Source organism: Watersipora subatra, chromosome 9, assembly GCF_963576615.1.
Source record: "Watersipora subatra chromosome 9, tzWatSuba1.1, whole genome shotgun sequence".
Taxonomy (NCBI): domain Eukaryota; kingdom Metazoa; phylum Bryozoa; class Gymnolaemata; order Cheilostomatida; family Watersiporidae; genus Watersipora; species Watersipora subatra.
In genome coordinates, this window is record NC_088716.1 from 9,165,651 (window position 1) to 9,188,268 (window position 22,618).

The window sequence follows — 22,618 nt, forward strand, 5'->3', positions numbered from 1 at the left end:
AAAGCTACTATATCGTAGCTTGCTATTGGTAAAAAATAAACAAAAAATGGCATTTAGCTAACCAGAAACTGCAATAATAAAATACGTTACCGAAACGACAAAAACGTCGCATTGCCCATTAGCAGCCGTATCGCGAAGCGACAAAAACGTCGCTCTGCCCGCGAAAGGGATAAGTATATCCAAATAGTACCAAATTTTGCTGGTTTTACTATCTGTGACAGAACCATCTGCTTAGAAGTATCATTGTTGCCTCTGACAGCACAAGGAACTTCTAGCAGAGAAAAAAGGATGAGAGATGAAATACTTCCTTATCTGCTTGTTGTTAACTGTGACCCTCTTGGTTATTTTAAGCATTACCTTACGTTTATGGTTATTTTAAGCACTACCTTATGTTTATAGTTATTTTAAGCATTACCTTATGTTTATGGTTATTTTAAGCCCTACCTTATGTTTATGGTTATTTTAAGCATTACCTTATGTTTATGGTTACTACAAATAGAAGCCTCTACTTTTTAAGCTTAAGTAAATAGCAGTCGGCAGTCATATTTGATATGTAAAAATGTCATCCTTTTAACTTTTACTTCACTCTAAATTTCATTTCCTTTACAGATGAACAGAAACAAAATTTTAGTAAATTTTATCAGACAGCAGCGTTATTTTTCTATCATTTGTGATTGTTTTTGATGCTTGAGGTTATCTGACTGCCAGAATGTTTGTAGATTAAAATCGACCAAACTTGATGGTGGTTAAAACCCTCAGATCAAGCGAAAGTGCGATTATGACATCTATAGTTGTAGAGACTGACAGAATGTAGATGTGTAACGCTGTAACTTGAAAGCAATAGTCGATATCAACTATAGCAATGATAGCAACTAGTGACGTCATTTTACATGTATTTTTCTTCTGAGATTTTTAACTGTGATGAAGTTTTGTCAATTTAACCTTTAAACTTCCTGACAGTCAGATCGCACCGAACATAAAAAATCACAAATGATAAAAAAATACTGATACTTTCTGATGAAATCCGCTAAAATTTTGTGCAAATGTATCTTTAAAAATTCAACTTTCATTTTTTAAATTATTCTTAGAATCTTTTCTTGGCTCACCAAACTGCTCTTTCCTATCTTTCGGAATACCAGGAGGTGGGCCAAACCTTTCTGGTGTCCAGTCATATCCTGGTACATATTCAGCAGCTTGCTTGAGTCGGTCTGCATCCAATGCATGGAAGCTTGCCACTGGCATCTGGATGATTTGTGATGACTAAAGTAGCAAGAAATGCATATTTATTGAAAGCATTTATAAGTAGCTAAGAAGTCTTGTTCATGAATGTTCACATTAAATATAGAGAACATTTATTCTTTTTCAGTGTTGTAAATACAAAATACATGAAGAAATTGAATAAAACTTGACCAGTTCACAGGATCTGAACACTGTTAGATCAATATGTTGCAATAAGTCAGTATACATGAATAAACACATGCACGTATACACATACACATGTATATGTGAATATACACTACTCCAGTGCTTCGAACAAAAACTCAAGAAGAGAGATTATTGCATCAAGTATAAGCTCATCAGGCTTTCAGAGTACAGCATGATGAGAGAATCATTGAAGCTGACTGTTGTATTATGGGATTTGTTAGGCTCAGGCTATATTGGTGTCTGAGCTCAAGGCAGTACAGGTGGTCTTGGTAATTACGGTGAGTGCATAAAGCTGGATAAAGCTAGTGGGTAAAGCTAGTAGATTAGCTAGTGTAAGGCAGTATGGGGGAGGATATAAGGAAGTGTAACAAAATACAGAGGCTCTTCTTCATCTTCACATCAGTACATGTGAGTACATTGATTTATACAACATAGCGCAGTTGATAAAATTCTGATTTTTTTCTTTGTGCGTTATCGTTAGCGATAATTTTTCTGGTTACGGGGTTAAGTTTAAACGGTTGATTAGACCCTTTCACGGGCGTGCAGGTGAGGTGACGTGAGGAAGAGTGGTGTTGTGAGGGGTTGTAGCGGAGTTGGTGAGTAAATATTTATTACGTGTTCGGAGGTGAGAATTACATTAACTTTAAACGAGTGGGGTAGAGTGAATAGAGAGTGGTGAGAGATATATTGTGTCGTGTGGGGATGGAGAGTGGTTTTCCGAAGTTGGTGTTCGGTGAGCACGGTGATGGGTCGTGGGAGAGATTTATAGAAGAAATGAATTTATGTATTGAGAGTGCTGTTGAGAGAAGAGGTTACGAAGGTGAAGGTGGCAATAGACGCCCTATTATGAGAGGTAGAGCTAGGTTAGTGCCACTATTGAGAGCTATTGGGCACAGTGGTAGAGAGGTATTGAGGAGCGCAGGGTTTAACGTAGATGGCGTAAATTCTACTTATGAAGAGGCAGTGAAGGTTTTGCAGGGTTATTATGGTAGACAAGAGAGTATGTTCGTAAAGGGGCATAAGTTTCTTACGGCTAGGCAGGCACTTGGAGAAAGTGATAGAGAATATTTACAACGGGTAGAGAGTTTGAGCAGATATGCAGAGGTGGCTAATAATAATGATCGGGTAAGGTTTGCCCTTATAGTGGCGGTTAACGGGTTGAGAGATAGAGAAGTAAGCAGAGATTTGATGAAGAACGCCAATCTTACTTGGGCGTTATTACATGAGGCATTGAGGGCTCGTTAAATGGCCAACAACTCGAATAGATTTTTGAGAACTGAGGGTAGAAGTACCGATTTAAAAAGTAAGGTTAAGAGGGAAGTAGCAAAGGTATCAGAGTTTGATAGCCGAGCGCAGTACAGGAGTAATGATAGAGATAGAAGCTATGATTCAGCGGGTAGATCTTCCCCTAGAGGTAGCCCTAGGAGTAGTAGAAGGTATTATGGTAGTGAGGAGCATGATACTAGTAGATATGGGACAAGAGGCCGGGAGTATAACAAGGACAGTGGCAGTAGGAAGTATAGAGACAATAGCAGGGAAAGGTATGTCTCTAGACATGGAGAAAACAGTAGAGAAAGTAGAGATAGAGTTTGCTATAATTGCAGAGGTAGTGGCCATGAGATGCGGAGTTGTCCCCACATTAAATGTTTTTCTTGTGGAAGGCGAGGACATGTATCCCGTTATTGTAGGGATAAGGGAGGATATGTAGGTTACGACAGACGAGGTAGCAGCAGGAGGCCAGGAGGTAGTCGGGATAATAGTTATGAGCGATATGGTAGCAGGGATAGTAGTAGGGAGAGGTACAGGGGCTGAGAAAGCCCCCGTGAGATGAGAGACAAATTGTGTAGGTACAGGGACAACAGTATGGATAGGTTTGAGGGGGAGAAGTATAAGGAGAGGCGTGAGACGAGTCAGTATGATGAAAGGTATCGGGATAATAGTATGGGCAGAAGTGTTAGATTCTCTGGTTCGAGGGATAAATATGATGATGACAGTTGACTAGGCCAGAGAATTGTGCAGTATTTAGAAGTTAATGAAGTAATTGTAGAGTTTACGTTCGATACTGGGGCTGAGGTGTCTATGGTAACCGAGGCAACAGCCAATAAGTTGAACTTACAGTTAAAGAAACCGTCGACAGTTATAGAAACTGCTGATGGTAGTGAGTTAAAAGTGGTTGGAAGTGTAATAGTTCATTTGGAAAGTAAAGACAGGCATGTGGTGAAAGGATTGAGAACAAACTTTTTGGGCATAACTGAGTTGAAGCTGCTAAAACTATTTGCTGTTGTAAACGCGTTATGCAAAAGTAAGTTTGAACCTGTTAAGGAGTGTAGAAGTATTAAGCCAGTTGAGCCGTTTCCGTCGAGAACCATTATTACTGGGTCAAGTTATGTTTCAGATGATGTCGAGTTGCAAAACCTGACAAATCGACAGAGAGAGAGAGAGCGAAGTTGAGAAAAGTCACACAGGTCAAGATTGGTGGACTTGTAAAACCAAGGGAGTGAAGAGTAGCGAATATGTAAAAATTGGTAGTCAACGGGGGACAGCCCAAGGCACCAGAGATGTGCAAGTGTCTATGGGGTGTGATAGAGAACACAGTCACGATGAGGTAAGGGAAGGTGCTGAGAAAGAAGCTAAACCAGTGTCTGTAATGGAAAAGGTTTGCTCTTTTTTTAGCCGAGGTATCCAGCAATGGAATGTTAGACAGAGAAGTCATGATAAAAAGGTAGCAGAGATTGAAAGAGAGGAAAGGGAGGTGCGGAGGAAGTCGAAGGAGAAATTGGCTAAGGTGAAAGCCAAACGGGAGACAGCAGTCAAGGAGTTGGAAAATGTCAAGGCATTCAGGGTAGTGGTGCAGGAGTTAGCCGAGGTTCAGAGGAGAATTCAAGGTTCAGAGGTTGAGGGTGAGGTCGAGCTAGATAGGTCTGGGCCAATGCCAACTCCCAGCTCTGTGGTGCCATCCCCTGTGCAGCCGGTTACGGCCCAGGTGGAGACCTCCCACAGGAAGCCTGTCGAGCCTGCCTCATGTGAGTACATTGATTTATACAACACTGACAGTAATTTAAAATATAGTACAAACCATAATTTAGACTATGTATACATAGAAATAATATAATTAACATATATATAGGAAATAAAAGGAAAAGTTATAGCATAAATCTGCTATAACTTACCTCCGAATTTTCGTAGATCTCTAAATAAATATGCATTAAAAATTGGAGGAATATCTCTAACAGTTGGTATCTATCGCCTGCAATTAACCTACGACCATCCTATTGTCTGCGTTGTACTTGTTGGAGGTTTCAATTTTTTATTTCATTTCAAATTTGAAGGCATATTATTTTATAACAATATTTAACAATGCGGTGTAAAAGCTCATTGCACTCGTTTATTTGTTTGCTTCAGTTCTAGCAAAACTGGCTTTTTGTGTGCAATGGAAAAGGAGTTAGGAACGTCGATCCATAAAAAGCAAAGTTTAGATAACGGCATTGGTGCTATCAAATAATATTGGGAGATAGCAGTAAAACTGAAAGCAAAAGAGAAACACGGGGAAGCGTTATACCTAGTGTTGTACATACCTCTTACTGTTTATTTACACCGTATAATAGTCCAACAATAGTGCATGAACTGTTTTACGCTGATGTATATGGATTAGTGAGTTTACAATTCGTGCGAAAACATTTATTATCCTTGCCTGCCAACCGGAAACGTCCCACAAGAGTTCTATATCCAACAGAACTAACAATGCATATTAATAACATAACCCATATGATACCATAGACATAGGAAACTAATAAACGCTGTAATTACTGAACAATAAAAACAATAGGTGCAATTGAATATACTGCGTTGAAGTTGAACAGTCGATCGTTATATATCGATTACGTAGTTGGGGGAGTGTTCCAGCTCTAAGTTCAATGTCATTGTAGGTCAGGTATAAGGTCAGATCTAAAAAAGATAACGATTTGTGAGTTTCTAGACCGCAGCTCCTAACTCGGTTTGAAAACTGTGTAGCTGTGTTGGCGATTATATGTAACCAGTAGTACCATGGACGTAAGAAAATAGTTTTGTATAGCTTTTAAAAAAACCTTTGACATCAGTGTTAAACGTCCTGCTCTAGCGGGCAATATTTATTTCTTTTTTGCATTTCTAAAGCGAGCGGCATCGTAGGGCCAGCATCGTGCTGCATGCTTGCAGTCAAAACTCTTCTTAAAAATTAAGAATGATTACTGGCATTAAAGAATGGTTACTGGTGTTTTGCTGGTGCTGAAAATGCCTAGATTTATTCCAGATACTAAAAATATAAGGTATATATAAAAGAGTGACAAAAACATAATACATTGAAAAAATACCAAAAAGGTTTACTGCTCTGTTACGCTGCTAAAAATAGATCCTAGACAGATGTTTTATAAGCAACTATGTTCTTGATGACAGTTTGTGTTGCAACAGTGTCTTCTAGTGCAGTCCGGTTAATTTCTAATTGTAATTTTCCTTCGAAATATTGGACCAAGTTTTAGATTTTATTTTACTTATTTTAGGTGGTAAATGTTGGCATAAAACTGGCGATTTCCAAGTCGAAATCAACAATCAAGGTATGTCTTTCTGAGGTTGTGATCTGAAGTTGATGTGACGTGATGCTGTCAAAATATCTCTATTTCATTTAATCAGCGGTAAAAGTTCATCGTGGGATTAATTTTATCATAATTTTTGCTACATCAACAAAATATATATTTTATAAACTTATTATGCAACGCTCAACGGAGCAGAAAAGATTTTGCCATATTGTATTATTCGTTAACTTTTTTTAATCTTTATCAAATGTTTATTTTCAGTTTCTTGCTCTACTAATCCATGATAGTCTCACTAACGCATTAGACCAGCCTGCTGACATTATTATAGTACCAAGACATGATTCTGAGCGAAGTCACTACTCCCTAATGGTTAGTATTCTTATGCTGCACTTTTATACTAAAAGACTATGTCAAGATATTAATTTTGAGAACAATTAGTGTTGCATGGCTGTGCATAGTTATTATAATTGTTTTAAAAATTTAAAACAGCACATCATTTATATAGCGTGTAACTTGAATAAGATAACTGTTTTGTAGGCACGGGAATACTTGCTCTGCGTGTATCTTTAACATGCAACTTACATTAGCTTGCATAGCTTTATATACAAGTTGTATATGATACTCTGTTTGCAGCTGGTAGATAGGAAACTTAGAAAAATTCATTCAATGGACTCTCTTTCTTACAAAGGACAACAGACCATTGAAAAAAGGTGAGCATGAAATTCTTCACTAGGTTTGTCGGTAAATCTTACAAAAAGCAACAGTTATTGCCTTTGCATTCTAGCATAAATGGTTTAATCCAAAAACTCACTGTTAGCAACAATATTTGCAGGAAGCTTGTTTCTGTTGATGAGAGGTTTGCTGATTATGCTGTGACAGATAGTGAGATGGCGGCTATGCAACAGAAAGATTGTGTAAGCTGTGGACTGTATGTTATCAAGGTGAAGCCGTGGACTGTATGTTATCAAGGTGAGTGACACTCTCATTCGTAGAGGTCTTAAGACCTAAACAATTATCAGTAGGAAACGTCTGGTTGGATTATTTATCTACACATTAACTATTACTAAGGAACCTAGTCCTATTCTGTCAATTTTCACTGTTAACCACAATGTTTTTTCAGCAAAATTAGTGTGTTTCCTTGTAGGGGGTTATGCAATAATCTTGAACTTTCTAGATATTTGGCACATTTTTGTTGTTGTAAACTTATTAAAGAATAATTCTAAGAATCTCCATTTTTATAATGTTATTAATATTTTCAGCATGCGCAACGATATGTTGAATCGTTTGAGCTAGAAAATAGAAAAGATGGTGATATGTCTGTAAATCCTTCCACATACCGTAAAGAATTATTGGCAAGTATAAAGGTATGTGAAACAATAACTATTCCCAGCAGATTTAGCACATCTGTATATCTTGTATGTAAATAGATGTTAAAGAATAGAGAAAGCATAATCTTATTATGCTTTATTATTCATCTTGAGGTGTTGACTGATGTTCTAAAAAAAGAATCAAGGAGATTGACCAACCAGAAGCTGAGATATAGCCAGCCAAACACAGGTCTACCTAATAAAGAATCAGATTTATCTTTTTTTTGAAAAAAAAAATAACATAAAAGCCTAACATAAAGAAAGAATTTGTCTTTATTTATGTTAGGAAGATGGTCGAGCATTGGCGGATATCAAGCTCTCTATGGAAGCAGGTAGGTTGAAGATGTAAGCCACATACAGGCTAACAAGTTTTATATTTGTATCATGTTAACCCTTTGACAGGGGAAACGACCAGAATGTCGTTTACCGGTTGCGTGGGGAAACGACATTTATGTCTATTTCGGTAGACGTTTATAAAGCTGTCGTCTAGTAACGTTAAACAAAGGATATGAACACTAGTAAGTTTTAAATATCATCAACAAGATATCAGTCGATGATTTACAATATGAAACGATTATCTGAGAGGCGTTGCTTTGTGCTAAAAGCTAAACAAATCGCGATTCCTTGGAAAAGATTAAAAGTTGGAAAAACCAGTCAACATCGGCTCAACTTTCAAAACGGTAAAATAAAAGATTATTTTATCCTGCGATCGTTAGTGATTTTTTGTCTGATCAGAATGAAATTAATTCAAATGATAGAAGTGATGTAAACTTTTTTGGACTTATAATATACTTGGAATATGCAGAAAAAGATGCTTCCAAGCATTTCATACAGGGACAATTGCCCATGGTTGTAATTTTTTTTGAGTATCGATTTTATTGAATTTTCGAAAATAAATTACACGAGTCTCGGTTGTTTTTGAGGGGGCTTATACCTGGTCAAAGAGTTAATACATAAAAATTATTTTTCTGTGTTCACCAATCTAGAGCATGAAAATACTATTCTGATATCTTTAAATAGTATAGTGTTAGTATCTACAGACATTACCTGCTTTATATATACTAATGCATGTTCTTTGGCTACGGCGAGCTTACGGCCGGGAAAATACCAGCGTACGGAGGCAAATACTAGGGCAATTTGAGCCTTCGGCATGACTGCATAGCAACTGCAGTAACTTACATCACAATTCTGATAGTTACATAAATTAATATGCATAGGAAAGCTGAGAAATTTCTCTACAAGCTGATATTTTTTCTATGCAGATAGCTTGCAAATGCTTTCCAGCAAGTCTCAATTTGTTGAAGCTATTAATTTTTTTATACACCATTTTCAATTGTATTTTCCTAATTGATAAAGGTAATTGACAATGTTGTATAAATAATACTTGCACAGATTCATAGGTTCTCAACAATTTGCAAAAAAAATTGGTCGTCAAAGAGCATTGAAAGTGGAGTTATGAGCTCCGATGCATTGCGGGAGCGCCACTCGGAATTCTCAGTGCATGACCCAAAAGACCAGCGAAAAATGGAGGCCTGACAATGTCGCCTAAACTTCGCTATAACTTACATGCAAATTGGAATAGAGCTATAAATGAATATGCATTTGAAAGCTTAGAAATTTCTCAACAGGCAGCCATTTATTCCCTGTAAATCGTCCCTGCAAAGTTATTCGTCTGTGAATATTTCTATCAACATTGTGATGTGTCAATGTTGCCACCTTTCTATCATAAAACATCGATAACAAATACATTTTTGGAAGCAATAACTCTGTGAAAATGGTTTATGATAAGCATCTGCACGGTGTCATATGTTTGCAAGAGTTTGCAAAGAAACTGGTTGTCCAAGTCGTCCTTTCCAAGCCAGCAAGCTTTCATCTATAGATATGAATTTACCAGGCAGCGAAACAGAATATAACCGGTCGCATATCATGGCAAAAACATCTTCTAACTTGAAAAATCTATTGCTAGCAGGCTGTTCAAAATTGTCAGCAAAATGCACAGTAGAAAGTAAACTTGCTTCTATTTTTCTTTCTATTTTTAATTTTATTAAAAATCAGCGTAGATAATAAAAGGATTGTGGACCAGTAAGACAACAGAGTAGGCTTTTTGAAAATACTTATATGCAAAACTAAATAAGTCGCCAAATATCTTTACCATCAACAGGCTCCGAAGCATCGCAATGTTTTTGGAGGCGATATTTATTCGTTTCGTTAAATATAACATTTATAATGGCCGATGTTATAAAAAGCTTTAAATATTAAAAATACTTACCTGTTTAAAAATTCGAACTTACTCCTGCCAAGCTGTCAGCAAAATGTAATTTTTTTTGTTTTAAGTCAGCTCCTCTTTGAAATCTGTAAATACTCCCGGTTTCATCGCAGTCCGTTTCACTCTCACTTTCGCAATCCAATTCACCCCGTTGATCTTATTTTTCACTTTCATCGTCTACCCCACATTCTTCCGACCTGATATCCTTTTCTTCACTTCCAAACCAGTCGATGTCTTCCTCTAAACAAACTTTTTTAGCAGAGCTTGAACAACCGCATGCATTCATGATGAATATATTTCCATAAAAGATCACATCTTTGCAAAGTGTATTGCTTGCACATGCGTATTAGGGATTATTTATAACCTCAAAACAGTATTGCAAAGCCAACGGAAATTGATCAAATTACTCATTTTAATGCTGTTTTTCAATAAATAATATATTTTAAAAAAAGGTCTATCGCAGGCCGAATTATTCCGGGATCCGTACCCTGAGACAATGCTCGTATTCCAGGCTTTTACGGATTTTGTAAGCAAAGGGTTAACTAGATCAAAACTTTGTGAAGTAGTCTGTAACGTTTTCTATTTATTTATTTGTGTAGTAGCCAAGGAAGAATCCACCAGAGAAAGAGCAGTGAAGTGTTTCACGACAACAGAAGATCATGAAGCTATCAACTGGAATGGCAAGGAGCTTACAGAAAACCCTGTGGAATTTCCTGCTGTCTCACTAGATGCTCAGCTTATGTATTATAAAATCAAGTACCTGAAGGGCTATAAAACACACCATACTAGTTATGGTGTATTTAATGTAGTTCCAGCTGGAGATTATGAACATTGTCGACAGGAGCATATATCTGGAATGTATGATGGTATTCAGATGGTAAATGAGACCATTTTATATTATCTTAAAGAGAGTAGCTCTGACTATCAGGTCATTAGTCGGCAACTTATTAGACTGAGTCCAGCTGTACTAGAAGCTTACGAGTCATGGTGTAAGAAGTTAACTCCAGAAGATGACAATAGTAGGCTATCTCCAGCATATTATGGTATGGAAAAATCCATTACGCATAGCTTAACATATGTTTTCCTGTTATGCTTTCCAATGTACACATGTATGCGGATAACTGGCATTTCTTCAATATGTTTTAAAACAAAATTTTATTGTTGGTTCACACCGGACTATTATCGTGTATTACCTTTTATTTGATGCCCTGATTCAGTAGTAACTACTGTTTTATTAACTTTTATGTTGCATACAATTATATAGTTTAGCCATCCTGTATTTCTAGTCAGTTTGTTTGCATTAGTGGAATATGCATCAAGGATGTGTGTACTCAGCTGTACTCAGTGTGTACTTTTTCTTTATACAATTTTGCAACTTGGTGTATTCAACTTTTTCAACGGTTTTTCTATTTGGTACATATTATATTTCGTTGAGAGATGCTATGTAAACCTAAATAATATCTAACTTTTACATACAACATACAATGACAATACCTTCTCATTACTCTAAGCTTGAGTTTCTATGAAGTCATAAAACTTTTATGTAGCCGGCTAATACTTGCTGTTCAAGTGCACAAAGTTGAAATAAGATAACTGTTTTGTAGCTAGGCTAAAATTTGCTGAAGTCAGGTTCAAATATGTATTTAATAGAAATATAACTGTTTTGTAGCTGGGCTAATAATTGCTGAAAAGTCAGGTTCTAACATGTATTTAATAGAAATATAACTGTTTTGTAGCTAGGCTAATATTTGCTGAAAAGTCAGGTTCCAATATGTATTTAATAGAAATATAACTGTTTTGTAGCTAGGCTAATAATTGCTGAAAAGTCGGTTCTAACATGTATTTAATAGAAATATAACTGTTTTGTAGCTGGGCTAATATTTGCTGAAAAGTCAGGTTCCAATATGTATTTAATAGAAATATAACTGTTTTGTAGCTAGGCTAATAATTGCTGAAAAGTCAGGTTATAACATGTATTTAATAGAAATATAACTGTTTTGTAGCTAGGCTAATATTTGCTGAAAGGTCAGGTTCTAATCTGTATTGTAATTAGAAGAAAAAGTATAACTGTTTTGTAGGCAAGCCAAAACCTGCTGTAGTCATATAAAATAACTGTTTTGCAATGTAGTACATACGTAATAGTTTGTAATAATATTATCAATGTAGAGGCTCTATTCAAGAGTATACTAAAAACCATTTACAACAACGGCCTACTACAACTACGCAGTACAACTAGCATTAGCAGTTTTGTAGTTCCATAGAAACGACCTTGTCAACGTGCAGTTATATTGTAGGCGCCAAAATTTATTTCTGTGTACATTTCGCAACCGAGTTAGGAATTGCGGCTAGAAACTCACAAATCGTTATCTTTTTTAGATCTGACCCAGGTATAATGGTAACTGGACTTTTGGGCGACAGTCACTAGGGCGACAGACACTTAGGCGACACTTTCGGTTCAAAAGGCGACAACTTCAGACGGAAAGGCGACACGGCAGACAAACCGGCGACAATTCTAGACTAAAAGGAGACAAATTAGTTTGCTGTTTGGTTGAAGGCAAGGTAATATACTGACAAACTATGAGATGCTGTCGTTGTGTGCTATGCTTACGTTTATTTTTGAAACGAAGCCTTGAAAGTGTTATTGTTTTTTTACAGACTTTTTTATAAATCGAAATTGCAACATGTCTTTTTAAATGCTATTGGTGGGATTGGGGTTTCTCTGATTATGCTAGCCCAGACAATTAACAAAATATTAAGGCTTTTTTCTAAAAATGCATCTAGCTTATTCAATTAAAACACCAAAACTTGTTTTTGTATTAGCATGTTTGTTCAAAACTGTTCGAAAAGTCACGTTCTCGGCTGAATTGTCGACAATCTTGTCTCTGATTATTGAAACTTTAGAGTTATCCCATCTCTGATTGTTGAAACTTTAGAGTTATCTTACCTCGAAAAGAAATAGTTTTATGGTTTCGATCGTCAAAATTCACAGTAGCTCGGAGAAGAGTTTGCTTTTTGTGTGAGATGAAAAGACAATTCCCTATTATTGTAATTTCTCATTTACTTGTGGAATTAATGATTTCCTTATCCTTGTTTCTTTACAATTATGATAATAATTCAATGTCATTATAATGCAGACTCAATAGGCTAAATTGCGGTTCACACTGATCTATGTTTGTTAAGATTTTATTTGAGTATGAAGAGTGAAGGCATTTTTTGACATAGGTGTCTAAGATATATCCATATTTTACTAACTTCTGCAGCTTGTTGCAAGAAGACTAAACAGCATCACAGAAAGCTTATGGAGAAATGATCCATTCCAAAGCATAGAAATCAACTGGTCCTGATGCCATGTTACCCTACAGTCACTTGAGATATTTGACCGAATTACCCTTGTCACAGATCCCGATGGCACACACAACCTGTAGTTTGAGACAATGAGGAGTGATCAACACCTCAAAGACCTTTGTGATATATTCTCAGTTGCAGGTTAATGCTGCCATGTACCACATCGTATACTATATTTTGCATTTTAACGCTCACTATGAATCTTTTTATATGCGACTATTTTAACAAAGGACAGACTTCAGAAAAGATGGGAAGATATTACATAGACAGCCATTGGCTTGAACTTTAATAACAACTTTATTAAATAGTGATGTAGGGAATTTCCTGCAATTATTTTTGTGTATGATTGGAAGTGCAAGTGCATTCGAGCACCTGCGAGTCACTGTGTACAATTATACTCCTGTAATTCAAATTATCTTTTCATGTAAGTTTTAGAATTAGTAGAAAGTAATATTCAGTTGCCAATTTATAACAGTGAACCTGATCTTGTCATTCTAGATAGGAAAGAGAAGTTCTATCGCTAGATGGGTTTATCTACATAGTATCAATCAGTATAAAGTCATTGTAAAAAAAATTAATGCTGCAAACTATTGATATACGTATTTTTAAAAGTTATATATGATAAAAAATCAGCTTTACTATTTGTATAAATATACCAAAAAGCAAATTTATTAAAATGTATAAAGCTAAACTCATATGTATGTATTTATTTTCATACTGCAATCAGAACAAGAATATACATTAATTTGAGATCTACTACTAAGGGTCCTAATACATGATACATGAGCCAAAGATAGTATAATGACTAATCAACAGCGGTATGCTAGTCACTCAAGAATGCATCGCTTCAAAGGGGTTGAAAAAGTTTGTACCTCTATGATGTCTTAAATTAGGCGGTAAGGAATCTCAGACTCTTGCTACACTGATAAGCAACTTGCCAGTTTTTCCAAGCATTCAAGGAAGGAAGTGAAAAAGAAAATAGTGATTGGCTAAATGACTACTCAGCGTGTTGACAGACTCTAAAGCTAAATTTGTGGAAAAGGATGAACAGAAGAATAGTTGGGCGATTAATGACAGATTAATCTCAGCAGTTTTTTAAAAAAATAACTATCTCAATTAAATAAATATTTGGTACATTCATTAATACAATAGGAAATTCTACTGTGTGTAAAAGAATAATGTAATCAGATTAATGAGGATATAAGCATGTAATAGATGCCAAGGAAATAAGGTGGAACAATGCGTAAAAAGTATGCTAATGCAAGATTTCCGATCTGGGCATCAATAAAGTTGGCGTCTTGTTAGTGTTCACTACTAACTCACAACAACATAACAGGCCATAGCAGGACTTAATATTTTGAATTAATCCTGCCCTCAGAATTGTCGCCTCAATGTCCAGAATTGTCGCCTGTTTGTCCGCTGTGTCGCCCTTCCGTCTGAAGTTGTCGCCTTTCGAACCGAAAGTGTCGCCTAAGTGTCTGTCGCCCGATTGACTGTCGCCCAACCGTCCATAATTCGGTATAATTGCAGTGGCTCAAAACCTGGTCAGTTTCTGGGTCGTTTTGTAGGGGTGGAGCTTAATCCTGAAATACAAAAGCTTTAAAGTTAGTCGAACAACTGCGAACGTGTAGTTGTTGAGAAATCGAGTAGTTATCTTTTTGTTTAACAAAATATCACGTAAGCATCTTTTCCTAGCAAATTTTTAATTACAAATATGAGTTTTTTTTAGCAAAATAACATAAAGTATTTGCATAGCTGTTTATCGTTGTTTTCTCTTGTTAAGAATAGATAGTAACACGCTCACGAAACGGAAAAAGTCTTCTCAAAAATACACCATTAATTATTCTGTATTCGTTTATATTTGAAAAATAGTTTTATATTTTTTAATATGAATACACTTTTGTAAAGCAGTATTACATAAAATATTTAAAAGTTACGATTATGTTCTGAACAAATAAAATGCACATTAAAACGGTTGTCCACTTTGTTACCATTCTGAGAGCCTAAAATGATTCTATTTAATTTCACTGTAAATATTAATATTAGCATCTTGTTAGGCATTGATTGTAAAAATGAAGACAACAGAAGACATCAGTTTCTTATCTTTACTGTATTTGCTGCAATCACACACTTTTTTCAACGACTAACTTTGTATTCCTTTCAAGTCTCAACTGTAGCACCTTTTGAAACAACGACAGTATGTAGCTACCTAAGGAACAACCATTTAATTGTGTATTTCAAATTTTATTTGAACTTGTTACTACAATGGTGCGTTGTCAGTAGCACTGCCAGGCCTAGGCTGTATCTCATCTGTTTGGTTCACAAGAAGTGTAGGAGAGGAGGCAAGGTAAAGCAAATTTTTGTAGTCTCCTGCAATGTAAGGCAGTTATATTTTTGGACTTGAGAGCCTGCCTGTGATCAGCAGTCCTCAGTAATCAGAGTCGGTTACTGCTTGCAATTTGTCTTAAAAAATTAATTGAAATGCACTACATATTCATATTGCTTCAACCTTAAAAGAAGACCTCAGTGGGTCATCATGTATTCATAACTGACTTTTTGTATTTGTCACTTCATCTTTTATATAGGCCTACCTACAGGCCTCCCGTGCCTGTAGTCGGCAATCGTGTCGGTAGGTTATTGAAGGCTCGATAGCTGAATGACATGATTGCTGACGACAGTCAACTTCTACGAGGAGCCTGAGGGCCTACCAAATATATTTTTTGCAGTGCATTTACGCATTATGCCACTCATTCTTGTCTCATTGTTAGAAGAGGCTGAGCAAGCCATCAAAGCCCATGAAATCAAATATGGCAACAAGTTTTACACATACCATGAGGACGGCATATTAAACAAGCATGAAAGACTTTTTGAAGGAAATCTCATATCCTTAAAGCACTTTTTCTCCACTGCCTAATTTGTGATCTTGTGTTGAAAATGAACATTTTACACCTCGGATATTTTAGTGTAACCTTGAGGTTGTTGTGCAATAGAAGTACATGTCAATAGTAGCTTATGTCTTTATGCTGCAGTTTTATGAAGCCCTTTTTGGTTTGTTTTTATACCATGTGATCTATGACATCACAGGCCCTACTTGAAGCAGAGTTGATACAATTTTCATCAGTTCACTAGCAACTCACACTGGATACACACCATCTACCTCTCAGCAATAAAGGATTACTCGCTATGGACACTCAACTCTTAAGCTTAATTTAATGAAGTGGATATTCATGTATATACAGGCATGCAGTGGATTACAATCAAGCTTATAGTGCAGCCTTGATTCGAAGATATACATGGGCTTCAATGTACAAGCATTGGCATGCAATTGAAATTACATTAAAAGTCATTGTATATTAATAACTACATTCAAGCAAGCAATAAATGTATAAAGCATCATATGCATGCAGCAGTTAATTCTCAATTGAGTGTTAGCAATCAAGTAAGGCTAAAAACCTATAACGTCTTCAGCCAATGAATCTAATAATTCTGTACCATGTTTCCTAATTTTAAAATTTTATCTGCTCTAATTTAGCAAGGTGAAGGTATTTGGAGAGGAAAGAAGGTCATTCATGACAGTCAAGGCTATTTATGTATGTATGGCGAAGAAAAAGAGTATGGCTGCATGTACGGCCTTGAATGACATCAAACCCAGAAGGAAAAGTACAAAGAACAGCGGAGGGTAAGTTACCGGCACACCAAGAATATTTTACTCAGGCTATTATAAGAGATATTTTGGACAGCAAAACTCGGTCATTGTATGTCCAACATATTTAGACAAGGCTATCATTTCATGTCTTTGCAAATGCACAGATAGTATAGTATGGATTTCACATAGAGATGATAAATAATATTTATTACTTTTATGGATTTTAATTTGTCTTATTTCTGAAATAGCTATCTTGTAACAAAAGCACGCGTGCACATTTATGTTATTGTAAGCCTGAAATCAGAGAATGCAGTAAATCTAAGTCTACACTACTGTGAGGGTTGCGACATGTCTAAGCTGCATTCGATACTTTACTTACAAAATTCAAAAACACTTTTTCTTATTTTAATTCATCTACACTCTCATAGAAATTCGGTAGAATTGCAAAGAAACAAGGACTTGATTGGAATGCTCAGATACCATATCCTTAACCCAATAGCCAGTGAAGTTTACGGCAATCTGTCTCATTTTTTCTTGAGAATTTCTCATCCCGAGGCCTCACACATGCGCCAGATAGTATTATATCGCAGTTCACACCTTTGCTTAAACTTGGACGTAATATTTTATTTTACATTTAATATTTCACACCTAAAATTTGCAAAAACAATCATTAAAAGCAAGATGAAATGAATGCTTATTTTAGAGCCCTGGCAACAAAGCCTTTGTTTGGACTCTTTTGCCAATTTGAATTTGGTTAGATTGTGCCCACAAATATAAATATTATGGCGCCTTACAGTGCCTCGCGTTGCGCGTTCACAACTCGAGTTGTACAACTCGAGTTGCACAACTCGAGTTCATCAAAACCCAAGCCGAGTTCTTTCAACAACAACTCGGCTTGAGAACATCTCACCATTTCATTTTCTCTAGCTACGGTATATTTTTATATGGAATTTTTTTGGTGCATCAGTGAATGTCGTTGACATAATTTCTATGTTTGTTTATTTTCGGTGTTCATTCAGTTTCTTGTTCTAGAGTTCTAGAGAGATAACTCTTTTTTCATTTGAAAAAGAAGTGGCCCGCCTCCCACATAGATTGTTTTTTAGTTTGCTTCTCACGTTCTACAATTGTTTTTGTCTCGTTATATTTATAGAAACAAATATGCGCAAATATCGCCAATATATATAATTTAAATGTGTATATATATTTAAATTATTATTATTAAATTTCTGTAAATGAGACACCCCAATTACTCACTTTGTTTTCTTTACGAACCCGTGTTAGTTTTGTGTAACACAACTCAAGTTCATCAAAAACCCAGGCCGAGTTGTACAACACGGCAACTCGAGTTGTACAACTCGAGTTGCGAACACGCAATGCGAGGCACTGTAAGGCGCCATATAAATATGCTATACATGTTCATAAATTCATATATGTTGTCACATGGTGTCGATATACGTAATTTACGTATTGTTTATATTTTCAGTCACAGAATCCAACAAAGAGACCGCATCCTCAAGATAATACATCTGATAGTAACACGAAGGTACTCACTCACATAACCAGCAATAAAATTTTAGGCAAATTGTGCAATATTAATTATGGTTAAATGTGGAATTTCATTGGTAGGCGGATCTTCAAGCCCTTTATAACCCTAGATTAGTAGCTAGAAAAACATGAAGTTATAGTAGGATAATGCAGAAGAACTCCTTGTGTAGGCAGGATTAGGTTTTAGAAACAAATTATTTGCTGCCAACTGCGATATTTGTTAAGTTGCCTGTTCACACCCAGCCAAACGTTCAATGCCTCGAGCATTCTGATTTATAGCTCAAGATAAGGAGGAAACGCAGTGCTTGCTCAGGACGGGTAGGAGTAAGAGCAAAGGCTATGCGAGCTTCCATAGATGTGGGGAGCATCTACAAAACGCCACAAACGACAGCATTATAGATGTAACTGAGACACCTGATATTACTTTCATACCTAACAGTCCAGTGAGTAATATTCAGTAACTCAGTTTCAAAATTAGAACCCTGTTGCATGATGCTTTCGTGTCACTTTAGTGTAAGTGCTCAGTGTCTGAATTGGAGAGAGTTGTGCGGCGATGCTTCCAAATCTCTGATTCCAAATTTGTAAAGCATATCAAATCGCTGGCATGCGTTTTGCTCCAAATCAAATCACTTAGAAGGGTGACGACTCAGCTTTGAAAAAAATGAAATTAAAACCATCATCCACTATGTAATTGATGGTTTTATTTGATTTAATTTACAAGCTGGGCAATCCATTTTCATGGTGCTTTGATGCCAATCTCATGATTGGTGATTTGATGTGATTTGCATATCTCTAATCGGGATTTGGGAGCATCTCTGGAGTTGTTATCAACTCTTTGAGAAGTTGATAACAAGGTGCCACAACACCATCCGATTCGTTGACTGAGTACTTGACTAATGTCGTTGTTGTCTTCTACAAGTCAACTCTATGGGCTAAGTTGGTTGAGCAGTGTAGGATCGGAGAAGATATATGAAGCCAGGAAATAATTGTGAAATAAAACTATTGTAAAAACAGTAATAAAGTCAGGAACTAGTAAAAAAAAGCAGATTTGCCCGGTTCTTTCAGATCGCCAAATTAACTTCCAGCTAATCACAATGTCCAATGTAACTTTCCAATCTACTTCATTAAATTAACAAATAATATTCCTGTCAAAGTCAAAAATCGCCTCAAAACAATGCCACTTAAATACTGCATTCACAGTACTTTACAAGTTCAAGGGGATGTAAATACACATGCTATGATTGTTTTTATTCTAGATCAAGGATCTCCAAGAGGAGTTTGCAGGGAGTAAGAAATGACTGAGGAAAAATGCTTCCTGAGTCCTGAGGCTTTATATTACATACAATATCTAGATAGGCATAGAACAAGTTTGTTCCCTATAGCTGTGGGTGAACTGGCAATGAAGGGAGGGCACGCCAGAGGGCATCTGGCGTGCCCTCCACCTCATTGCCAGTTCATCTGCAGCCATAGAGAACAAACTTGTTCTAGATAGGTGTCAAGGGAGAAATTTTAAATGATTTAATTTTTTTTAGTAATTATGTTTATTTTAAATTTCTTATAATAATGAATATAAAAAGTAGGCTAATAATGATAATTTGATATTTAAATAACAGTATGAAATGTACTGTTTGTGTGAGTTTCCCTTGAGTGAAATACTACAATGTTCTATGGTTTTATGGTTCTATGTGTAATGGTTAGCCTCTGGACCTTGAGTTCAATTTCTCCCAAGACAAATTTTGACCGCAGACAAAGTGGCACTTCTGCCCCACAAAAATCAGACCGTTGCTATAAAGCAAAATTGAAATAGCAACTCAATCAATGGAGATGGGCACTACTATAGTTATCCTTGCAATTTGTTTTGACAGTAAGGCGTTGCTGTATCGATGAGCCCAAGTATCAAGTATTATTGAGATTATGAGGCCTACTATCTCTTGTGGGCAACTCTCTGCAGGTAATTATCTTATAATTGACAATAACACGCCAGTGGTTTGTTTCTAAGCGTCTGTGAACTCTATTTTTCTCCAAAGGTCAAAATAACAATTATTCTGTCAAGGCTTACTAGCTCAAGCAAAAATAACAATATGCTTATATACTTAGCCCTATTTGTTATGGCCTTGCTAGGTTAAATGAGTACGTATCTGTTAGGCGTGTAGCAGTAGCTCTTACTGTAAACAGGGGCGGCTGAGTTAGCTCTCTTCTCTCAGGGCTTTATGGCTTCCTGGCTTGCCACCTCCTTTTAGGTGAATCGTGTTTGTTGAGTCTATCCTCGGCGAGCTGGTTGCTACTGGCTCCTTGGCTATCTTGGGCTTATGTTAATCCTCCTATCTTGGCTCTTCTTTGCGGCGCCCCTTTGCCGTCTGGCTCGCTGCCAGCTTCTCCTCTCTCCTGCCTGGCTCGCTGCCAGCTTCTCTCTCCTGCCTGGCTCGCTGCCAGCTTCTCCTCTCTCCTGCCTGGCTCGCTGCCAGCTTCTCCTGTCTTCCCTTGATTTTGCTCCTCTTTTATACTTGACCTTGAGCCATTGTCGAATGTCATTGGTTGGTTGTGTTTTACTTGCGGTCTTTGCGTAAGATTTTGTGTAATTTCTATTTCAGATTCTTTGCTGTGAGCTAAAATTCCTTACTGTGGTTGGGATTCCATGACGACAAGCGAATGAGAAGTGAAAAATATTCTAAGTCCGGTAACAAATTGTACAAAACTGGCCATAACTCAAAAACTAACAATGGCAGCATTATAAAATTAATTTTACAGTAATCCTCGTTCTAAGACGCTACTAGCTAGCTAATTTATATGAAGCAAGAGAAACTATTATCATATTATGCCATTCTTTTTACAACCATTTCGTCAATATTTTCTCATAAAATACAATATCTGAGTTAATGAATAATTATGCTATATTTTTCTACTGCTCTACAATACAACATTTTCTAGACTATAATGATGTTATAAGCTATAACTAAATATACTAAATAAAGTGTTGTAAATGATTCTTTCACTGATGGCTGGTTGCTGATCTGGTGCACGCCGGCTGCTTCTTCGCTCCAACAAGTCATTAATGTGGCTGGCTCCTGTAATATTGGCGATATACCTCCATTTTTGCCTGATACTCTGTAGAGTTGTTTGCTTCGCTGAATATCCATTAATAATTGTTGTAACTAGTTAGTCTCTTTCATATTAAGTGGTGTTGATCAATAATAATCGTGATTTAGTAACAATTTTATGCTGTTTTTCATTCATTAAGCTATTCATTATAATGATCAGACAACTCCCAATCGAACTGATGTCCCATATATTCACATTGCATCAGCCGTGATGTTTGGACAACTCCCAATCGAACTGCTTTCCCATATATTCACATTGCATCAGCCGTGATGGTTGGACAACTCCCAATCGAACTGATGTCCCATATATTCATATTGCATCAGCTGTGATAGTTGGACAACTCCCACGCTTGATATTTCCAGCAGCATAGCAATTGCCATATATTTCATGTCTGCTTATTGATGCATCACAGTGTTTGGTGCAATGTTTTGCAGCAGTTGTGGTATTAGGTGATCCCACAATTTATTATTTCTTTTGACTTTTGGTCATCTATTGCTTCAAACCCTGACATAGGAATACTTTTATATGCAAAAACTTGAACTGTGTCAGCTAGGTACTGTGCTCAATTTTGAGTGAATATAAAGATCAAATTAAAACATACCTGCATACATACAACATTCAGGACTTTCATCACTGATTTTTTTTAAATAACCCAGACTTGTATTCACTTATTTTCACATATCTACATGTAGTATATGTGGCCCTTTTCTACTGTGTTATTCTGTTCTCATTTGTGCTTGCTAAAGGCCTTTTATGGCTTTGGTGCTGATGTGGTAGTAATTAAGTTATGTGCAACATTTTCTTTTTATATCAAATAAAGTAAAATTATTAAACTTAACAATTTATCATGATAGATTCGTCTGATAACTAAAACAAACTACTTCCTATCATTGTTCCAGTGGTCCATCACCAGACATTTTGTCATTGCGCATCGACTTTTCAAACAAATGTATGCTGTATAACGTCAGCAATGCCAATAGATATACATCATGCTAAAGGTTTTGTGTGCTGCCCTCTGATTTTCCAGAATTGGCTACATTGTGCTTGTGGAGGTATCGGGAAAGCTGCTAACAATGATGCACAACAATTGCCACATGCATTATTTATATTGGAGCAAGAAAATACATCTTCATGCCAACAGTAAGAAAATATTTTTTGCCCAACAAATCAAGAAAATTTTTTTGGTCACACAATGCTGTACATAAATAATAAATATATAAGCAAATTGACAAATGAATACCTACAAAGTGCGGTCATGTTCAAAATATAAATAAAGATACGATAGACTAATGTCTTCTGTTGCCTTTTCACAATCTTTGTCTTATGATACGCTAACATAAATAGTTACACTAAAATG

The 22,618-nt window shown here is 36.3% G+C and overlaps 1 long non-coding RNA gene and 1 pseudogene across 1 annotated transcript; both read left to right on the top strand.

The window, feature by feature from the left end:
• The window catches only part of LOC137404761 (two pore channel protein 2-like), a 272,314-nt pseudogene that overhangs the window by 170,949 nt on the left and 78,747 nt on the right, over window positions 1-22,618 (top strand).
• Window positions 14,589-19,560, top strand: LOC137404530 (uncharacterized). The gene is made up of 5 exons (XR_010979693.1): window positions 14,589-14,648; window positions 16,504-16,650; window positions 18,101-18,160; window positions 18,442-18,605; window positions 19,419-19,560. It is a non-coding gene; the product is annotated as an uncharacterized lncRNA (long non-coding RNA).